This window comes from Misgurnus anguillicaudatus, chromosome 10, assembly GCF_027580225.2.
Source record: "Misgurnus anguillicaudatus chromosome 10, ASM2758022v2, whole genome shotgun sequence".
Taxonomy (NCBI): Eukaryota; Metazoa; Chordata; class Actinopteri; order Cypriniformes; family Cobitidae; genus Misgurnus; species Misgurnus anguillicaudatus.
This window is the reverse complement of record NC_073346.2, coordinates 36,108,354-36,117,500: the sequence shown is the minus strand read 5'-3', so window position 1 is coordinate 36,117,500 and position 9,147 is coordinate 36,108,354. Positions and strand designations below refer to the sequence as shown.

General features: G+C 34.8%; 1 protein-coding gene across 1 annotated transcript in view; it reads right to left on the bottom strand.

The window, feature by feature from the left end:
* Positions 1–9,147, bottom strand: part of sv2a (synaptic vesicle glycoprotein 2A) — a 45,094-nt gene that overhangs the window by 29,099 nt on the left and 6,848 nt on the right. The window lies entirely within an intron of this gene.

The following is a 9,147-nucleotide window of genomic DNA, read 5'->3' as shown; positions in this document are numbered from 1 at the left end:
CGGGCCTGGTCGGGCCAGTGGTTCATGTTTTTACTTGCCCTGCCAAAATTTTCACTGGCCCCAATAAAAAAATGTCAGTGTCACATATTTAAAAATAATAATTCAAAAGTCAAATATAACTGTATACACAACAGACATGTTCCAACAAAAAAAGTTCCCAACTTTTCTGCTTTACCTGTAAACTGACAGCAAACTGTGCAAATATTGCATAATATCTTTCGTCGTGTTTTACCCAAGTAAATGTCTGCTTCCAAGATGTTAAATAATATACATTGATGAAAATATACTTTAGTGACTGAGGGTGAAGCAATAATTTTTACTGGCACGAAAGTCTCTCACGCTTGCCCTGGGCCACCGGGCAGTCCTTTATGTTAAGCCCTGATTAGTATTTATACATCATGGTTAGATTTGTTGTGCTATCCTCATGATAGCATACACATATCTACAATATACACTGGTATGGCCTATACTGTATTAATCTTAAAATAATGCAACACATTTAATTTTGTTTATAACATGGCACTCTAAAATGCTTGATCAAGGTATGTTATTAGTGATCAGGGCTCCAGACTGCCACCAAATGGGGGCATTTTGCCACCAAAATTTGAGAGTGTGCCACTGAATTTTACATCCAGTTGCACATGTGCGACCAGTAAATGTAACCTTTTTTTGTGATGTGACTCTGAATTGGAAAACAGCACATTGTACTTTCTGGATCCATCATTAAAGTATTTATTAGTAATACAGTGCAAATTAGTAGAAATCTGAATATGTTGATTTACAGTGTGTGCCCCTAAATTTTCTGGTTGCGCCCCTAAGATTTTCAGTTGGGGGTCACTGTGCTCCAAATGAAAAAGGTTAGTCTGGAGCCCTGTGATAGGACAATATATTGCAGATGCCGATATATTGGCCGATATTTAGATTTTTTTATCGGCATGGGCAGATAAATATTTTCAATCGGCCAATACATTTTTAAAATAATTATTATTCACTTTTTAACATGTTTATAACACACTAGTTTTTTAACACACTTATTCAAACAGTACCGTGAGATGTCAGATCCACATTAATTATTTCTTGTTAATATGTTTTAAGTACTTTAAAAGGGTATATTTATAAATGTTATCCATAACAAATGTTGTTCACCAATTTTCGGTTGGTCTTTTATTTACTGTAATAACATTTTTGTTATATTGGCCTCAGATCAGCCATACAGCTTTCTTAATATCGATATCGGCATCGGCTATAAAAAAAACCATATTGGTCATATTGAATCACCATATGTTATTTCGAGATAACACCGCCTGAAACTAGTAACACTCGGTAACCTGGATGTAAAAAATACTTTGCTGCCTTAAAATTTTTTGTTAAATCAACTCAGATTTACAAGTCATGTCAACAGAGATGAGTTGTCACAACTTATAAAATATAGTTGAGAAAAGTCAACTTAATTTAATAAATTATAACAACTCATCTCTAGTCAAGATAAATAATAGTAAGTTAACATGACTTGTAAATCCGAGTTGATTTAACAAAAAATTTTAAGGCAGCAAAGTATTTTTTACAGTGCAGGACAGGTACAGTTTAATATTACACAAAATTAAATATAAATATGTATTTTAATAACATATATGACATTATATTTACAAATGATTAAACAAAATATTTTGTTCTTGACATTTTAACGTCCTTTAACAGTTTTTCTCAATCGCTTTGGAGCATTTCTCGAATCATTTTTAAAATTTGCAAAATAATGCGTGCATTTCTCAGAACAATTTGTACAAACTTGCACAACATCATGGATTTCCTGCAAAAGCATGTAGCTTGTTCAAAATCCTTAGTTCATATCTCAAAAGTAAATTTTTATGTCAGTGAACATGTCAGTCCCATCAAAATGGCAAGTCTTTGTGTCATTGTTCAGTAACAAGAAAGAACAAGTCAAAATGTTTAGCCATGTTGTCAATAATTATATGTGTCAGTACACTGAAAAAAATGATTCATTGAATTTAATCAATTTTTTTAAGTGGTTGCAATCAATTTATTTAAGCTACATTTAAACAAAAAAGATTAGTAAGGTAAAATAAAATATAAAACTTTTGTTTAAATGGAGCTTAAATAAATTGATTGCAACCACTTACCTTAAAAAAATTGATTAAATTCAATGAATCATTTTTTTCAGTGTATTTTCTGATGTACTGTGGATGACTTTACATTTTCACCCCTTTTCAGTAAAAAATTACACACATTGTGATTTTGAAAAAAACACGAATACAGTACAAATAAAAAATTACAAAAATTAGAACGGTTCACTGTACATTGTAAGAAATGTCACATTTTTAAGAAATCTCAAAAATTTAGGATTCACTTGTCAGCAATTCAGTTCACATTTACAAAATACAAAAAAACTATTGAAAACATGCATACAGTAACAGATTATTATGACACAAAGGTCAACAATTTTGCATGACATGCCTTGTAATTCCTACATGTTTTGAGGTGTGCGACTATTCAACAGAAACCAGTATAATGTATTTTGATGAAAATTACATGAGCAATTGAAAATGTAGCAAATACCAGACAATTGTACTTAATCATCTGCATGATTGTACCAAAGCATTTGCAATTTTCCTCAAACAATGTGAATTTTATGTTGTTCACAACTGACTTGATGATTGAACAGTGTTTTGAAAAATGTGTTTCTGATCTAAGAAATGCTCCAAATCGACTGAGAAAACTGTAATCTTAAAATAATGCAACACAGTTAATTTTGTTAATTACACAGCGCTCTAAAACGCTTGATTCAAATTGGCCAGTCGCAACATTTCAAGTTATGTTATTCCGAGATAACACCGCCTGAAACTAATAACACATGGTAACCCAGATGCTGCAAATCATTTTGACAGGTACAGTTTAATATTACACAAAAATTAAATATAAATGTCTTTTAGTAACTAGTGATGCACCGAAATGAAAATTCTTGGCCGAAACCGAAAACCGAAAAAGCAAACCAAGGCGGAAAAACCGAAAGAAATTATTATGCCAATTATTAGTACAATTGCATTTATGGCTATCACTGTGTACTAACTAGGGGTGTGTGACGGATCAAAAAACTCACAGTTCGGATCACATTACAGTTTTTGAGGCACAGATCAGATTATTTTTCCGATCAGCAAAAAGCGGGCGGGAAAAATCTAATAAACAATAAAGAAATTGCAAACATTTATAAAAAAGAACAAAGTTGTACATTAATAAGGTCTGATATTAGCATTACAGAAATCAAATTAAATGAATCATAACACAAAAAATAAATATATTATTATTTTTAGAGCTATTTGTCTCTTTGTCATGGGTTGTTTGATCAACATTAATGACACAGACTTAAGTAGGTTAATCTGACTGTAATCTATAAGACATAAAGAAATGTTTTTATTAGAAAAAGAATACTGTGGAGATAATTTTGTTTATATATGCCCTGTCAATAACAGAGAGAATTTATGTTTGCTTGTTTTTTTTAAACGCGTCTCTCTCGTATGTGCACTATTAAGGGCACTTAAACGCGCGTGCACAAATAGAGAAGGAGGCTGAATCTCAAACAACGCAACAATCGCTCCACATAAAAACGTTACGTTGTGTTTCATTGCTTTATTCGCCAAATGTACGTTAATGGATTACAGTATGAGACACATTAGCGCGACTCTCTCTAAAGTTTACACATCAAGACATGCTTAATTTTTGCAGACGCGTGCAAACGGCTCGACCGTGAGTGAAACCTGCTTGAGCACGGAGGGGAGGGGTGGGTGACGACTGATCACCGTGAGTGAAACCCAAGCGCTAGCGCACAGATTGGAGGGGCGTGGTTGACATTCATTTTCGGTTGACATTTTCGGCTGGATTTTTTATTTCGGCCCGAAACCAATAATGCCATTTTCGGCCGAAATTTTGGGCAACCGAAATTTCGATGCACCCCTATTAGTAACATATATGACAATATGTTTACAAATAAATTAACCAAATAGTGTGTTTGTGACATTTAAACGTCAAAAATCTTTTTGGGGCGTATTTCTGCAATAACAACTTGCTACCTATACATTATCCCATACCAAACAAGGTGGATTGTGGGATTGAAGATGACGTTTTTAATCAAATATCAATATTGCGATTTTTTTTGGGGGGGGGGTCAATACAGTATTGCCAAACAACATAACGATACTTGCATGTATCTATATATTCTTACACCCCCAGTGGAAATGAAGTGAGTGAGACAGAAATCACAGGTGTGACAAAGATGGGCATGATTAATCGACGATCGATAATTGATCGTTAAGCATTTAGTCGATTACGTTAACTTGTTATTGATTAATCGAATACTTTTTTTATCTAATGCAGGTTGCGTTGCCTGGCGTGTGTCTTGAAGCAATTAAATGAATTTCACTGTGTGGCAGCAATTCAAGATTTTACCACCAGGGTGCAATATTTGACACCATACTCCGTTATCTGTGACCTTCCGTTTTGATTTCAAAAAAAGAATCATGAAGAGGTCATGATTTTTTGGAAAAAATTAGGTCTCTTTAAGAATGCGGCTCGCATTCTCCTGAAAATCGACTAAAAAAATATAATCGAATGCCCATCCCTAATACAAACCGAATCCAGTTACTAAGAAATTCAAGCTTGATAGCTAAAAATACATTGATTGCCTAATTTAATTGCATAATATTTTACAATCACACTAGCATTGCTCTCTTAAAAATGAAGGTGCTTCAAATGTTTGTCACAGCGATGTCGGTTCTTTTAAAGAACCATTTCTTTCTTAAATTTTTATAGTCTAAAGAACCTAAATGCACCTCATGTTGCAAACAGGTACACCAATCATTGTGACCTTTCTTTTCCTAACTCACATTCTGGAGGACAACTTTAAAAAACATTTTTTAAGAGGACGATAAAAATGTTCCCAGAGGAAATTCATAAAACCATCACTGCATTGCCTTGTACAATCTGTTGAAATTGGTCCAGATCCAGTTATTGCATTAATAATCTAATATGCATAATTGAGTCACATTTATAACATCTCAGGAGGAATACTGTCTGTATAGAAATCTTTTACTGCACAAATCTAAAATGGGTGACATAGTTGTGGGAATACAGTTTGTGAGGAATTAACAAACTGCAATTGGAAAAATATTGTAAGCTACAATAAAATAGAAATGTAACCAAGCTATTCTTTCGATAACAAATAACCATAATAAAAGGGTAACAGTGTCTCTTTGTTGTGTATTTCTCGCTGAAAAAAAATCATCAGCCGTGCAGCAGCAGCCACATCAACCTGTGTCTCTGAAGATAACAAGTTGGTCAGACATTCGCCTCTCAGCGACTGACAAAAGGCAATGTCTGATGCGTCAGTACTCCTCAATACCTAACACATGCATAGCAAAAGAGTTCATGTTTGTAAAACTATAAATGTCTATAAAGGTGAATCTGGTAAACTATGACCTCATCATATGTTATGATTGGTCCAGTGAAGATATGGCCCAGTTGGCAGCTGTAGTTGGATCTGTCTTATGCCCTCATTTGTGGTTGTACAATCTCTCCACATGTAGACAAATCTTTCTACAGTATACAAATCTGGCAAGAATATATTAAATAGGCCGCCTGCTATACCATCTGAGACCTGGCATACAATTATTATTGTTTGTGTTTTATCTTATGGCTAATGTCTTTAGCAAAGAATTATACACATGTGAGCTCTGAAGCGATGATACAACATAAAGGTGAATCATCAACATTGTGACAAGCAAACAATGGGAAAAATATACAAAATATTCCTTTCAACTATACGAAAAAAGATTAAAATACTATTAGGGTATAGCTCTCCAAAAAATGAAAATTCTGTCATCATTTATTTGTCCCTATGTCATTTGAAACTGAGTGATTTGTATTTTTCTTTACAGTGAAATTGGATGGTGACCTTGGCTGCCATACTCTATAAAATACCCTGTATTATTTGTGTGCTGTATTTCAAGTCGTCCGAAGCCTCATGACAGCTTTGTGTGAGGAACAAACTCAAACTGAAGTTGTAATTCACAACAATGTGATCTGATAGTACATTACTTACATTACATGACTTTTTGAGGGTTTCCCTTGGGTTTGTTATTTAACCTATGCTGGGTTGTTTCAACCCGATTTAACCAATTGTTGGGTCAAATCTTAATATTTTCTGCGTTATTTAACCTAACGGTTTTGGCTTGTTTCTTATTTGACAAACGTGGTTTTATTGTCTACTTGTGTTGTATGGAAAGAGCAAACCCTTTCAACCCCTAAATGCATATTATCCAGACACCCGCAATGTCATTAGTGCATAATTTGGCAGCTGCTTAATGACAAAACATAACAACATATGCTTTATTCAATCATTCTCTCATTGTTAGTGAAGTATGAACAACAGTTTTATAAAAATAAAGATATTTAGAGATCTGTGTTAGACGTAAACACTAAAAATGCTGCGTTATTTTCCAACATTGGATCAAAAAGGATTTTTTTTAACCGTTGTGTTGAAATAACCCAGAACATATTTCTATTTGGCCCAACAATGGGTTCAAACAACCCAACATTAGTTAAATTACAACCCAACAGGTTGCAGAGTTTCAGACCTTTTGACCCAACACTTGGTCGCTAAAAAAACTAAATATGTAATAATGATTGGCGAAACATTCATGCATTTAAGGGCCAAACCCTTTTATTTTCCATGGAAGACGGCAGGTTTGGAACGGCATACAGGTGGGTTTTCAATTATTATGTCAATTATCCCTTTAAAACCCATCAATGACATTCAATGTCAAGCCACATGGACCTGTAAATAGCCTGTGTCATTAGTGTTTCAGTATGAAGACATGGTAACCATTTCCCCCGCAGATCCAAAATATCTCAATTCAGGATGGCTATAGCTCCATGTAGGAGCAAAATATTTCTGAACTCTAACAGAATAATTTCTAAATGTTTAAAAGATGCAATACAGGTATGACCTACAGTAAGAGCCAGGTATACTTTTTTCCGCGTTAGGCTTGCGTGCGCACCTGTCCGACCAGCTTTCCAAGTATACTCGCCGTGGCTACGCATGGATGGGCGCGTTCAACACATACACAATACAAATTATTTCTTATTCAATTGATTACTCCTCCAGGCCGTCAGGGAGACCCTGATTCGCAACATTTACAGTACATTAAAAAAATTAGGATAGATGAAGAAAAATAGCGAATCCACCGTTGCAAACAAAGTTTAGAACAAACAAAGAACAGAAATCAAACATTATGGTGACAAAAATGCTTGCTATTCTTGGAAAAATTCAAAATATAAGAAGAAAAAGACGATGGTGTGTGTGCAAACGCTGTCTTGCCTTTGTGTATTAGTTTGTAGTGTAGTGTCCTGCCTCAACATGTTCACACGCATGCGCTGTCGTACCACAGACCCTCCTGATGACGAAAATGACGACATGCGGACGGCACATGGACGACCTTCGGCTTAAGAATGAATTTATGGTCGTAATGTATGACAACAACTTCTTAAAGCAATTTCTTAAAATCTGATGAGCACTTATAAAACCAGATTATATGCAACAATATTGTACAGACATTAATCTGTCTCTGTCCAGGGGAAACACCAGGGATTATAAAGTCACCACTGTGTTTTCTGGTTATCTGATATATCATGTTACAGTACTTCTATAAACTGGCTAATCTCAGTGATAATCCCTAAAGCAGATGTTTAGGATCAGAGCTCTGATGGTTTGCTGGGTCACATCAAATGATTTCATATCTTATATACTATTAACTACACTAAGGGCCAGATTTACTAAACGGGGCATATAAGCGTCAGAGCACTATTCCAAAAAAGCGCAGATGGGAGAGGTAATATCTGCGCCTAAAAAGGTGCAAATTAAATAACATAGGCAGAACAGATGATATCCATAATGACCAACACAATCTATTAAGTTAGTTTAGGGTCACAAATAAGCAGAGCTGATGAGTTAACGCGTGATGGGCTTGAGTTCAGCACCACGGACAGCACAGCTAACAAAGCCATTGAACACTGAAATGTGAAGGTTTACAAGAAGTTTTGTTGTGTGACTTCTCCTAGTGACTCCTCTTTTATTTCCTCCAGCAAAAAAATAACATGGCTTGGCAAACAATATTTTGAATAATATGTTATTCTTGAATTCCAAATAAATGCTTACATGTTAAAACAATCCTCTGCCTTGTACCACGCGCTCTCTGATGCCTCTTCTATCAGCTACAATTTCAGCCATTTCAAGCGCAAAATGATTTCGGCGTAAAATAATGGCCAAACACCAGTCATAACACACGCGCAAACATTAGTAAATCGCATTGCGTGAATCATTTAAATAATCTCCCAAAAATTTTGCGTTTGAAAGGGAAACTCCTAGAAATGCAAATGCAATAAAGTCAGTCGGAAAAATAACTAGACCACCACACCTTTTCAGTGCTAATGATCCACTTCAAGTCTTGAATAAATCGCGACAGTCTGTATTTAACACCAAAATGATGGTTTGTGCTGGCGCAAGCTGTTAGACCCAGCATTGGGTCAAGGGACAAAAACAAACATTGAGTTAAATCAACCCAAAATCTTTATAATTGAACATCCCGCATTTTAGGTTGAAATAACCCAGCGCATGTTAATTTATAACCCAATAAAAATAACCCAGCATTTTTTTTTAAGTAAACACTACATTGTACAACTTGGTCCATTACTGGCAATATTATAAATCCTTTATGTGTTACCCTATAGTGAATAACCCTATTAACTACCTCATTTGCTTATGACTTTTATTCATGTAAATAATCGGAACGTAATTACAGTTTTTACAATGGCCCTTCAGGAACAATACAAGCTGACTCACCTAACTTATCTGGGTATTAAATCCACATTATGAACATAAAAGCTAATAATTATTTACCAGACAGCCACATGTACAACGCTCTCACAAGTAATTAAATACACTATACACAGACTCATCCACCAGAGGATATCTGATTTACCTTGCCTTTTAATCTTGGGCAGAGTAAAGACTATGAATGGATGAAGCAAATAGAAACCGTGTAACTGTAATTCGGCTTACTTCAAAACCTAAAGCATGCG